At 38.1% G+C, this 12,609-nt stretch overlaps 1 pseudogene; it reads right to left on the reverse strand.

The window, feature by feature from the left end:
* LOC141499112 (inosine-5'-monophosphate dehydrogenase 2-like) overlaps window positions 1–10,922 on the reverse strand; it is a 93,963-nt pseudogene extending 83,041 nt beyond the window's left edge.
* Between the last annotated feature and the right edge of the window lie 1,687 nt (window positions 10,923–12,609).

Consider the following 12,609-nt stretch of genomic DNA (forward strand, 5'->3'; position numbering starts at 1 on the left):
ACCCATGTTCTTTCCAACCAAGATGAATGGTTACCCATTCAACTGCATTATTAGAATTGATACAATAGATTAGCCCTTATCCACTTGGTTTTTCAAGTATTATTGTTGTTGTTGATGATGATGATGTTGATAATGATGCAACCTTTGTCCTCAAAGAAGACCATGACTTCAGGAGGTGATGCCAATGACATGTACATGACCTGGATTTGAGTGAGTGGGTGCTGTGCATAATTACCTTTCTCTTTCAGAGTCATCTGGGATCATTAGCCAGATAAGAATCAGGACTACTGGAGATGGCCCTGCTTAATAAATACCTGTTGAATGTTTGAGTAAATACTATCACTTAAAAGATTCTCCAATGTACCACTGCTTGATGCACTCGATAATGCCAAAGGTAAATAGGAGCACTGTTCATATAGAACCTCTTAATCCATCTGGATACTCTCTACTGAACAGCCTCCCTGAATGGCATACAACTTTGATGAAAATGTCTCATTACTCAATTCCTCATTTAATAGTAATAATCAGAAGATGTCAAAAAATCATCTCTGCTATTCTATCTTTCATGTAATCTTGTAGGATTTTGACAGTCAGCAAGCATTTATTGAGTGTCTACTATGTGTTAGGATACAAAGAAGGGAGGGAAAATAAGCCCTGCCCTCCAGGAACTTTCAGTCTAATGGAGGAGACAGCAAGTAAATAACTACATACAAAGAAAATATGTAGAGGATAAATTGGAGATAGTCTCAAATGAATAGTATTAAGTCATAGAAAGACCACTGGAAAAGGCTTCTTGTAGAAAAGGAAACTTAGCTGAGACTTGACTGAAGTCAGGGAAGTTGAAAGCAAAGATGAGAAGAGAAATTTCAATAACAGTTGAATTACAATAACATAATGTCTTAGTCATGACTTTCAGTGCTTTTCTAGACCTAAACACCTGAACAATGCTTCAGGAAAAATCTAGACCCTGTTAACAAAGGATGTTAGTCCCTGTAAAACTTTTGAAAACTTCAGAATTACATCTTCTCTCTCCACCAATCAAAACTCCTATCATTAATCCCAGGTAAAAATTAGATTATCTATTTAAAGAAACTTGGGCTAAGATATGAATGAATAAAAAGCAAAATCTTCCTTCAGAGAGTGATTTTTTTTGTCCTCACAGAGGTATTTTTAAATAAGCTTATTAACATAAGTGAATTATGTTTTAATTGAATATTATAGAAGAGAATTTTGAGTAGGGACAAGAAAAGGAGACCTTTTTTTTAAGTTTTTGCAAGGCAATAGGGTTAAGTGTCTTGCCCAAGACCACACAGCTAGGTAATTAATAAATGTCTGAGGCCAGATTTGAACTCAGGTCCTCCTGACTCCAGGGCCAGTGCTCTATCCACTGTGGCACCTAGGCACCCCTAGAAAAGGAGACTTTTGATTGCTATTTGCATTTTTTGGTAAATTCCATATTAACCAACAAACCAGAAGAAAAACAATCCACCAAAGTGGATACTAAATAGTTTTTGTCTGTTTATTAAACTAGAAAACGTATCTGGAAACAAAATAATTGAGAATCAAGACAAAAAGTATATACATATGTATGACCCAGTTAATTAAGTTCTACACTTTGCTAGTATAGACTTGGCTTTTTAGATGAAATAATTTAATCTTTGTTTAAAGTTAGTAGCACACTTGCAGAATACATTTGATGATATCTTCTTAATGGAGATATTAGGAATCTTCCACCCTGGAGAATCATGATGTCCTGTTATTGCATTGCCTTGGGAACATTGTGTAGTATATGTTGATGTTCTGAAACTAAGTTTTGGTCTGTTGACCATGCAGTTCAGAGAAGCTATTTTTCAAAACTAACTTTGTAGCTGACCTAAGCAAGCCTCAGCTTAAGCTCTCCAATCCTATTCCTTTTGGTGACATTCTATTTGTGACTGATGAGAAATGATGCCTTAGGTCCTCTTCACTAAGGACATAATGTAGTCTCAAGAAACAGGGTATCATCCCTGATCTATGAAATTGCTTTTTTCCTTTCAAAGTGAAGAGATTGGAGCTTCCAGTTAGGAGAGTGTGTGTCCAAGCTTCCCAGCTCTGAATCTTGTCTCCAGTTCAGCATCACTGTTCAGAGAAACAAGTAGTAACCTTTGGAATCTCTCCCAATCAACAACATCTGAGATAAGGATTCATCCAGGAGTCATGTTACATTTGGATATTAATTTGAAAAAAAAAACTAATACTATATAGTAACTAAGAGTAAGATCCCTGGGGCAGCTAGGTGGTGCAGTGGATAGAGCACTGGCCCTGGAATCAAGAGGAATTGAGTTCAAATTTGGCCTCAGACACTTAATAATTATCTAGCTGTGTGACCTTGGGCAAGTCACTTAACCCCATTGCCTTGCGCACACCCCCAAAAAAGAGTAAGACCCCATGACACTGTGTAGGGATGGGTGTAGGGCAGAACATTTGTATACTTTTTCTTACTTTAAAGTAAATATCCTTTTTTTGAGTAGCTAAAGGAACCTGGGCTACTAATAGACTCCCAACAGTGAGAAACAACATAGGCAGTTGGGGCTTGAGACAATAACGGTAGAATTGAGTCAATCCTTTCTGCTCTGAAGTATGATAGAACCCTGAAAGGCAGATAAGGAAGGTCTTGCTCTAGTTCAGTGAGGATAGAGTGTCCTCTCTATACTAGGAGTAAAAGAGCATCAGAAAGGAATAAGAAGTTGACTTGGACAAGCCTTGTACCTACTGGAGAAGCTTTCCTTTGAAACCTTTTCTCAGAAGCATTGTTCTATTCCCGCTCTTCCCAAGGACCAGTAACTCTCCAGCATTCTCCATTTTATCTTTACATTCTGGCATCTCTTGTTCAAATATCAGGAATAATTGTGATTCCTCCAAAACATCAGCTGAAACAAAATGGGACATTGCTGGGAGGTCACTGGCTAGATCAACCAGCTCTGCTATGTCAGTACTGCTCACACCTTTTACTACTGATTAGTCCTTGGAATGGGATTTTTTAATTCTAGAAACTAATAGTTTAAAATGACTTGAAGTTCAATGAAATGTATACTTCCTTCCATACCTTAGAATGTGTACTGTCAACTTTATATCCTGAAAATTTGTTAATGTTTTCAAAAACTTCTTTGGCTGATTTCCATTAATATTTCTGTTTATCCTTACATCAAAATGCTTCCTTTCCCTTGATTTTTTAGAGTGCATTCATCATATATATATATTGGTTTGTTAAACTTATTAAATGGCATTGTAAATGTCACTGCAGTCTCACTGAATGCTCATAAATCTTGTAGTAGTCATAGACAATCTGAACTGATTTTTCTTGTTTCAGACAGATGTTAAAAGGTTGTTTCAGCCAATATGCAACCATTTAAAAATCATTTTGTGAGTTGCCCTATTTATTGACAATTCTGCTTTCTTCTTAGTATTTCTGCCTGTCTCCTACCCCTTTGCTGCAAGATGTTAAAGAAAGTGTTTATATATCATAATTGCTTTGATTAATATTAATATTTTTATTTCTATCAATCTACTCCTTGAATGTCTTAGTGCACTCTTTAGTTATCTTTCTAATTTCTACTCCTCTTTGGCATTTTAGTTCTTTTGTCATGATATAAATCTGCTATGAAGAAAATATGATACATAAAAGTCAGAGCATAATCTATTTATTATTAGCAAAGGCTAGCAGTTGCCAATAACAAAGACTAATGGACCCTCAGAGTCCTGAGACATACCTTATAATCAAAGCAGCTTTTTATACAGTTTGATGGTTACGTAAGGCCCAGTAAAGCAAACTAAACTGAAACTATGATTGATTGATAAGAATGGTGAAGGGTAAACTACATATCTCACTGAATGGCAAGAGGGATCTCCAGAATCCATAAGAACAGGAAAAATACAGAGCTGAGTAGGACCCTCTGGAAAGTCCTTTGACAGATTTCACTTAACACTGGAGAGACAGTGTTGGACAAAACATCTCCTGACCTGGTAGACTCATTTACTACTCATTTTCCTCATCTCCCTCAAGAGACAGGACCAACTTGAATCCCTTAAGATTTGGGCACCTAAGCTCTACTTCTAAGGCTTACACAATTAAATTCAAATTTGATCCATAAATATTCCTTTCAGTGATTAACTGAAAACTCTTAATCAATCAGTAATTAATCATCAATTTTACACTTTAATATTTCAAAGATCTATAACTAATTTGTGTAAGTAATTCTTCCATTGTTTCAGACTGAAGCCCCTCATGAGTTAGTAGACAAACTTTAAGTGTTGCTATAACCAAAATTTTAAAAATTATCTATCACCTTCCATCCTATTCTTTAATGATGATTCATTTCAAATTTAGTTAAACTGGTCTTTGGATAACAGACAGGCAAGCAGTCCATTGCCAAGATGTACTGGGAGTCTTTCCAGAACCCGCCAGAGTATATATTGCATTGGTACAGCCTTTAAAGATCCATAGCAACATAATGACATATTGGAATAAGATATTAGTGGAGGATATGTTGAATTATATATTATATATGGTATAAATGAATACAAATACTAATACATAGAATAAAAATCATCAAACATCATCAAAAGAAATCAATAAATTACTTCATCAACATATGATGCATTTTTTTTAGTAAATGATGACTTATGAAGCTGATCAAAATACAAAATGGTCTTCTATCCTCTGTGACCTTTTTTTTGCTTCCATAGTAATGGAGCAATATGACTGGGGAGGTATCAAAGGGCACTTTTTTAAAAGTCACAATTTTTAAACTGTCTAGAAATAATTTAATTCTTGGTCCTTCCCAAAGAGTTTAGAATAAAAAAAAGCAGGGTTTGAGTTCTGATTCTTCCACTTTTTTGCTTTCAAATCTCTTTGAACCTCAATTTCTTCATTTAAAAAAGATATTTGTTGTTTAAAAAATATTTGTACTCCCCATCTCAAATCAATTCAATAAACATTTGCTTATCTTATAGTAGTTTATTATGAGTAAATGAGATACTTAACTTAAAACAGCAATGAAGTGCTATTTAAATGTAAACCATAAATGCTTGGATATCAATGATATCATTGCTATGTATTTTATCTTTATCCCTTTTTTTACATTTTCATTCAATGGGACTCAACTATTTCTTTCTATAAATCCTTCACAGAGAATCTCCTATAATTTCCCATATCACATTTTTAAAAACAAATAACTGAGGGGGGGTGGGGCCAAGATGGCAGCATGAAGGCAGCATTTCCTGGGAACTCTGATCCCCCCAAACACCCCAAAAAACAAACAAATGATGGCGCTAGTCAAAATGTAGAGGGGCAGAACCCACAGAAAGACTGAATAATACATTTTCCCAGTCCAATATAACTTAGAAGTTCTGCTGGAAAGGTGTGTTTCACCAGGACTGGGGGTTGGGAAAAAAGCCATGGTGCAGCCCAGTCCAGCCCAGCCCAGCACAGTCCAATGCAGCCCAGCTCAGCCCAGAGATCACCAGCAACAACTTGAAGTGGCAGAGAGAGAACTCTGCTGCACCTGGGTGAGTGTGGAGTGAGGGAGCACAACTGCAGATTCTGCAGCGAGAATCTGGAGAAAACAGCCTGCAGAGACGGTAAGGGAAGTCTGCAGAGATTTCTCTGCTCTCTCTGGGGTAGGACTCTGCTCTTTGCCTACACTCAGATATTGTCATTTGGGCTTCCATACTAAATAACCAAAGCACCAGGGCAGAGGGTACTGCCGTGGTCATCTACATATCAAAGCACAGACTAGAGAACATAAGACTTTGGAGGAATAAAGGTCCCAGTGGGGTGTCCCAAAAAAAAACCCCCAAAGTCTTGGAAGTGTTGTAAATTAATCTTGGGCTGAGGAAATGAGTAAACAACAGAAAAAGAAGAAGATTCTGACCATAGAGAATTACTTTAGTCCCATGGAAGATCAAAACACATACTCAGATGACAACAAAGTCAAAGCTTCTGTATCCAAAACCTCCAAGAGAAATAAAACATGGGCTCAGACTATGGATGATCTCAAAAAAAGACTTTGAAAAGCAATTAAGGGAGGTGGAGGAAAAATTGGGAGGAGAAATGAGAGCAATGCAGAAAAATCATGAAAACCAAATCAACAGCTTGGTGAAAGATATACAAAAAAAATGCTGAAGAAAATAATATATTAAAAACCAATTTAGGCCTAATGGAAAAAGCAAAACAAAAGGCAAATGAGAAAAAGAATGCCTTGAAAAGCAAAACTGGCCAGCTGGAAAAGGAGATTAAAAAAGCTCTCTGAAGAAAATAACTCCTTCAAATGCAAAATGGAACTAAAGGAAGCTGATGACATTGCAAGAAAGCAGGAAGAGGGGCGGCTAGGTGGCGCAGTGGATAGAGCACCAGCCCTGGAGTCAGGAGTACCTGAGTTCAAATCCGGTTTCAGGCAATAATTACCTAGCTGTGTGGCCTTGGGCAAGCCACTTAACCCCATTGCCTTGCAAAAAAAAAAAAAATCCTGAAGGAAGAAAGCAGGAAGAAATAAAACTGCCAAAAAAGTCAAAAATGAAATATCTCATTGGAAAAACAACTGACCTCGAAAACAGATGCAGAAGAAATAATTTAAAAATTATTGGGCTATCTGAAAGCCACAATCAGGAAAAGAGGCTAGACTTCATTTTTCAAGAAATAATACAGCAAAATAATCAAGAGAATTCAGCGATTATGCTCTGAAAGAGATCCCAAAAGAAAAACTTCCAGGAATATTATAGCCAAATTCCAAAACTCCCAAATCAAAGAGAAAATTCTAAAAGCTGACAGAAACAAACATTTCAACTACCAAGGCTCCATAGTCAGGATTACACAGGATCTAGCAGCCTCTACTTTAATGGCTCATAGGAATTGGAATATGATATTCCAGAAGGCAAAAGATCTTGGTTTACAACCGAAAATCAACTACCCAGCAAAACTGAACATCCTCTTTCAGGGGAAAAGATGGACTTTCAATGAAACAGGGGACTTTCAAACTTTCCTATTGAAACAACCAGAGCTGAACAGAAAGTTTGATCTCCAAGTACAGGACTCTGGTGAACCATAGAGGGGGTGGAAGAGAAGGACTAACTATGAGGAAGTTAATGATATTGAACTGTTTGTATTCCTGCATGGGAAGAAGATATTGATAACTCATATGAACTTTCTCATTTATAAGAGCTGTTAGACGGAGCATATATAGACAGGACACGGGAAGGAGCAGAATATAATGGTATGATATGGTAAATTGATGGAGTCAATGGGTGATGGGGGAAAGTACTGGGAGGAAGGAAAAGGAAATGAAGAAGCTGAGAGATTTCACATGAGAGTCAAGAAAAAGCTTTTTTCAATGGAGTGGAGGTGGGGAAGGCAAGGGGGGGATGAGCGGGCCTTCCTTCTCGTTGGAAATGGCTCAGGGAGGAAATGACATACACACTTAATAGGGTGAGGAAATCTATCTTGTCCTGGAGAAGGATGGGAGGAAAGGGACAGGATGAAGGGGAATAGGGGAAGGGAAGGGGGGAATAGGGGATAGAAGAGAAGGAAGATCGAGGAAGAGGGTTCTCAGATTCAACACACTTTTAGACAGGGCCAGGATGAAAGGAGAGGGAGAATAGAATAAATGAGAGTGGGGAGAAATAGAGTGGAAGTACAGCTAATAATAGCAACTGTGGGGAAAATTTTGAAGCAACTTCTCTGGTGGACTTATGATAGAGAGAAAGCAACTCACCCCAGAGACAATCTGAACACAGACTGAAGTACAATTTCTCTCTCTCTCTCTCTCCTCTCTCTCTCTCTCTCTCTCTCTCTCTCTCTCTCTCTCTCTCTCTCTCTCTCTCTCTCTCTCTCTCTCTCCTTGAGGTTTCTCATCTTCTTGGGGGGAGGGGATTTATGTTTATACTTATGTTTACTCTTATAACACTCAATTTATACCAATATATGGCATGGAAACAATGTAAAGACTGTCAAACAGCTTTCTGGGGTGGGAAGGAGGGGGGGAAAATTGTAGAATTCAGAGCCTTGCAAAAAATGATGGGTGCATATTACTATGGTATATCATTGGAAAACAAATAAAATGTTAAAATGTTAAAAAAGTAAAAACACAAATAATTCGAGCTCACCCATGCAGTATTCATTCTATTCTTCTCTTGTTCCTACTCTCAGTATATTTCAAAGTCTCCATGGTTTTATACTATTCTTTGTGAATATATCATACTTAATAAGATGCTGCAGCCCACTTATACCTACCCTGCAGTTTTCCCTTGTCATTTAAGCAACATGAAATTTCAATTTTTTTGGTATAATGGCTTTAAAGCATAGTTCTTGACACAGAACAAGTACATAATACATGTTTTTCATTCACTTATTCATATAGCATCATCAGGAAAATATTGTAATTAAAAAGATAGGTGTTTTTAACAGCAACATTATGTGATGATCAACTAAAATGGACTTAGCAGTTTAATGATCAAAGATAATTCTAAAACATTTGTGAAGGAAAATGCCATCTACATCCAGAGAAAAAGTCTATGAAATCTGAATGCAGATCAAAACATACTGCATTCATTTTTTAAAATTTGTTTCATGTTTTTTTCTTTCTCATGACTTCTTCCCTTTTGTTCTGGTTCTTCTTTCACAACATGACTAATATGGAAACATGTTTAACATGATTGTACAATCATAAACTACATCAGATTACTCACTGAAGGGGAGGGGGCAAGAGATGGAGGTAGAAAATTGTGGAACTCAAAATTTTACAAAAGATGAATGTCAAAAATTATGTTTACCTGTAAATGAAAAAAATTTAAAGGATAGCTGTCAGGAAGAGCATGCACTTTGGCATCATTGAATTGCTGTAAATATCTCAAATACATATGAATCACCTATTATTCAATTATGGGACTAGCTCATCACCCATCTGAAGTGCTTTTTCAAGATTTATACATAGATGAGCTCACTCACTCCTGCTCCAGCCAAATCTTGATTTGGGCAATATGCGTTTTTCATCCACGAATTTCTAGTTAAGTTGGTTAGACCAATATCTTTCAGATGACTATTTCTTTGAGGAGACTTTTTTAATGTTGTTCATACTTCATTTTATTTTTTTAAATCCTTTTTTTTTTTTTTTTACTGAAAAACCTAGAGAGGGAGAAGCAAGAGAGACAGTAAAAGCAAGCACGGCCACTTCCCAGAAAAGCCATATATCATAAGAATGGAGCTAACCAAGGCCACCTTCCACCTGAGCAGATGATATCCTGTTCTCAAATTTCAGCTCCCCTGACTACATTATGCTCTGACTTGAGTTAGAATCTTGTAACCAATATCTTGGCAGTAGTGTTGAATGCCAGCAATCAAGTAGGGACCAAATTTATGCTGCATAAACCTTTGTCCTGCACAACCCAGATACCCCTTGAGCCACTTTAATTTGTCTTCTTCATTGAAGTATCAGTTTTGGCTGCTGAGGTCCTAATCTGTAGCATCGTGGGCATCATCCACCAGTATTTCTGTAGCCAGATTCCATCAGAGAAGCACTTGCCTGGAGCCTCTGTGGTGGCTGCCAACAGAGTCCATCATCACTGTGGAAGCTCCAAGACCAAGGCTTTGGCAATGTGGTCCATATTTTGGATGAAACAACATGCATATTCTGAGACCTTGTAAGCAGTGATTATCGCCCCACATGGCAAGACTTCCAGTGTGATACAGATAGAGTCGCTGTCCATGCCAATCCTCAGGGCATCCACCCCAGCATTAATGAGGTTTTTTTTGCTTGTGCAGCTGTCAACACATTGCCACCAATAACCTGGAGGTTGTTGAATTCCTTCTTGATGTATTTGATCATGTTAATTTGGAAAATGTAGTTTCCTTGGGAAGAATCCAACAGGACCATATAGACACTGGCCTGGGCCAGCAGGTAAAGCCAATATCTCTATTTCTCATGGTGCTGGTGACTACTTTCCACAAATGCTATTTCTTGGTGTCCTTGGATGCCCCCTCTAGGGGGTAGTTCCAATTCTTCTTCATATTCATACGAGCAATGGGAGCTACTAGCACATCATCCTCATTTAGAAGGCCAGCTTCCCTTTCTTGGTTTACTGAAAGATTTCATTGACTTCCTTTAGTGTGATTCCTGCAGGAGACACCACTAGATTCTCCCATCTGGTCATGACCTCACCTAGGAAACAGTCATGTTCCTCCTCCTTGAGAAAGTATATGCCACTAGTGGAGATGATGCTCACTTGGGGCTCCCCATTTTGCCATTATCTGTGATTGAGATTCCACAGAAGCCAGACCTTGCCTTGATTCCAAACACATCTTGCACTCTTTCTTTGGGGCTCAGAACCCCAGGGTCAGTGATGAAGCTCTGTTCATTTCTTCACTTTTTTTTTATGTTTTTGCAAGGCAAATAGGGTTAAGTGGCTTGCCCAAGGCCACACAGCTAGGTAATTATTAAGTGTCTGAGACCGGATTTGAACCCAGGTACTCCTGACTCCAGGGCCGATGCTTTATCCACTGCACCACCTAGCCACCTGCATATTTCTTCACTTTGTGTACTCTGTTGGCCTGGAATTCTGGGGTGTAGTTGTGATGAATAAAGCATCCCAGTATCAGTGGCTGTGTGTACTGAGGATGAAGCAAGAGGGGTCTTCAGGGTTATCTTCTTGCTAGGTGCTGAAGTTAGGACCACTTGGTGTACTGTGAAGTCTATATAGTGAGGGAGAATGAGGAAATCTTTGTAGTACATAAGCCCATCTCTGCAGTGGAAGATTTTCTGTGCCATGAATCCATCACCTGGAACGCAACAAGTGCTGTCTCTGCCATGGTGGGATTGGGAGTAGGGAGGAGGGAGAAGGAGAGAGGCAAGGACCAGCAAAGAACCCTGTGGATGAATGCTTCTCCCACCCATTCTTCATTTTCAAAGAAAACCAATGGCATGACAGGGTTATGTCTTGACTTGCATAAGAGTTCGATTTCAGTGAGGCAGTTGTACAAAATCATCAACCTCATTCTCTTTTCTAGAGTCATCAAAGTCCAATGTCAAGAACAAAAGACAAGGCAAGCTCCACCATGAAATCCTGAGTCACCTTCATGGTCATTGGAACAAATGTCCCTCAACTTCCCATTCTACCATGGGAAGTCTGGGGTAGGCATCCCCTTAGCTGACTAACCTGATTTAGCCTGTCTGCTGAGATGCTGGTGTTGTGTAGGATGGATTACTACCTGTAACATCATATTTTTAAAAAGTGTTTATTTTGCTGGATCACTTGCTAGCTGAGCATGGTGGCCCTGACTAAAGAGCTAACAGTTTTTCTTATTAAGGAGAGATTTTGGCCACTATATACCCTAGCAGAATAAAGCTGAGATGTTGGGAATAACTCTAAAGAGATGAATATACCAACAGAGAATACAAGACCAATAGGGCCCAGTAGAACAATGTGCCCATAGAGGAGCTGATCTAGTGAAACCAGGGGAGCAAACCACAGAGACACTGAACCAAGAGAAGCAGGTCTTGTTAGAGCAGCATGATGATATCACCAGAATACATTCAGAATCCTATAGTTTCAGGGGCTCAAATTGCCCTTCCAAATGGATCCCACATATGTGGGCCCCTCACACATCATCCCAATGCATGCACATTCTCCCTACTGAGAGTGATGTGTATATATATATATATATGTATATATATATATGTATATATACATATATATATATATATATATCATGAGCTATTGCTTTGAGTAGATATATGCTCCATGGTAACTATGTAACTATTTTAGGAACTTCCAGTGTGAGAAGGGGGTGCCATGAGTGTTACAAAAAATAATTTATGATTGTGGCAAAGAGATCCAGGTGTAATCTAGAATAATTTCAAAAAAGGAAGAAGGAAGAGGAAGCTTTGTTCATAAGGCTTTAGGGACAGAATGAGAACAGTATCTCCAATTTTTCAGTGGCACAGATGGATTCAATCCAGATGGAATAAGTTATTAAATGCTGGTTCCTGAACTAGATCATAAAGGAAAGTCAAATGCAGAAAGGAAGTAGTTAAGGATTTTCTGTTTTCATTGTTTTTCCTTTGATATTATAATATTATACATGAAAAATCAGGGACCACTGGAGTTGTCAGCCCAGAGGTCACCACTTGGAGATGTGAACACCACATCAACCATGTCCAAATTGTGCATATTCTTGATGAGGGTGGTTGAGTGAAAGGATGAAGAGGGCTGATAGAAAGAAAAAAAATTACCCAGGGCTAATTCATGGCTCTAAATCAGTGTTACAGATTGTTCATGTGAAAGGAAAAGATGGCTTTATTACTAACAACATAAGATTTTTAGCCAATAATAAAAAAAGATTATACACTATTTAAGTAATTCGGTCACACCCACATTGACATTTTTCACTATAGGGAAGAAGGACATTGTGTGGCAGAATATACAGCGCTGGTACTCCTAAAATTAAAGCAAAACAAAAAAAGAGGCCTCCAGCTCATGAAAATCATTTAAGATAAGTATACAGGGGTCATGATATGGATGATTTGAAAGAGTAAGTATTCCAGTGAAACAGTATGAGACTTATCAGACTAACTCATTTCC

Source organism: Macrotis lagotis, chromosome X (assembly GCF_037893015.1).
Source record: "Macrotis lagotis isolate mMagLag1 chromosome X, bilby.v1.9.chrom.fasta, whole genome shotgun sequence".
NCBI lineage: Eukaryota > Metazoa > Chordata > Mammalia > Peramelemorphia > Peramelidae > Macrotis > Macrotis lagotis.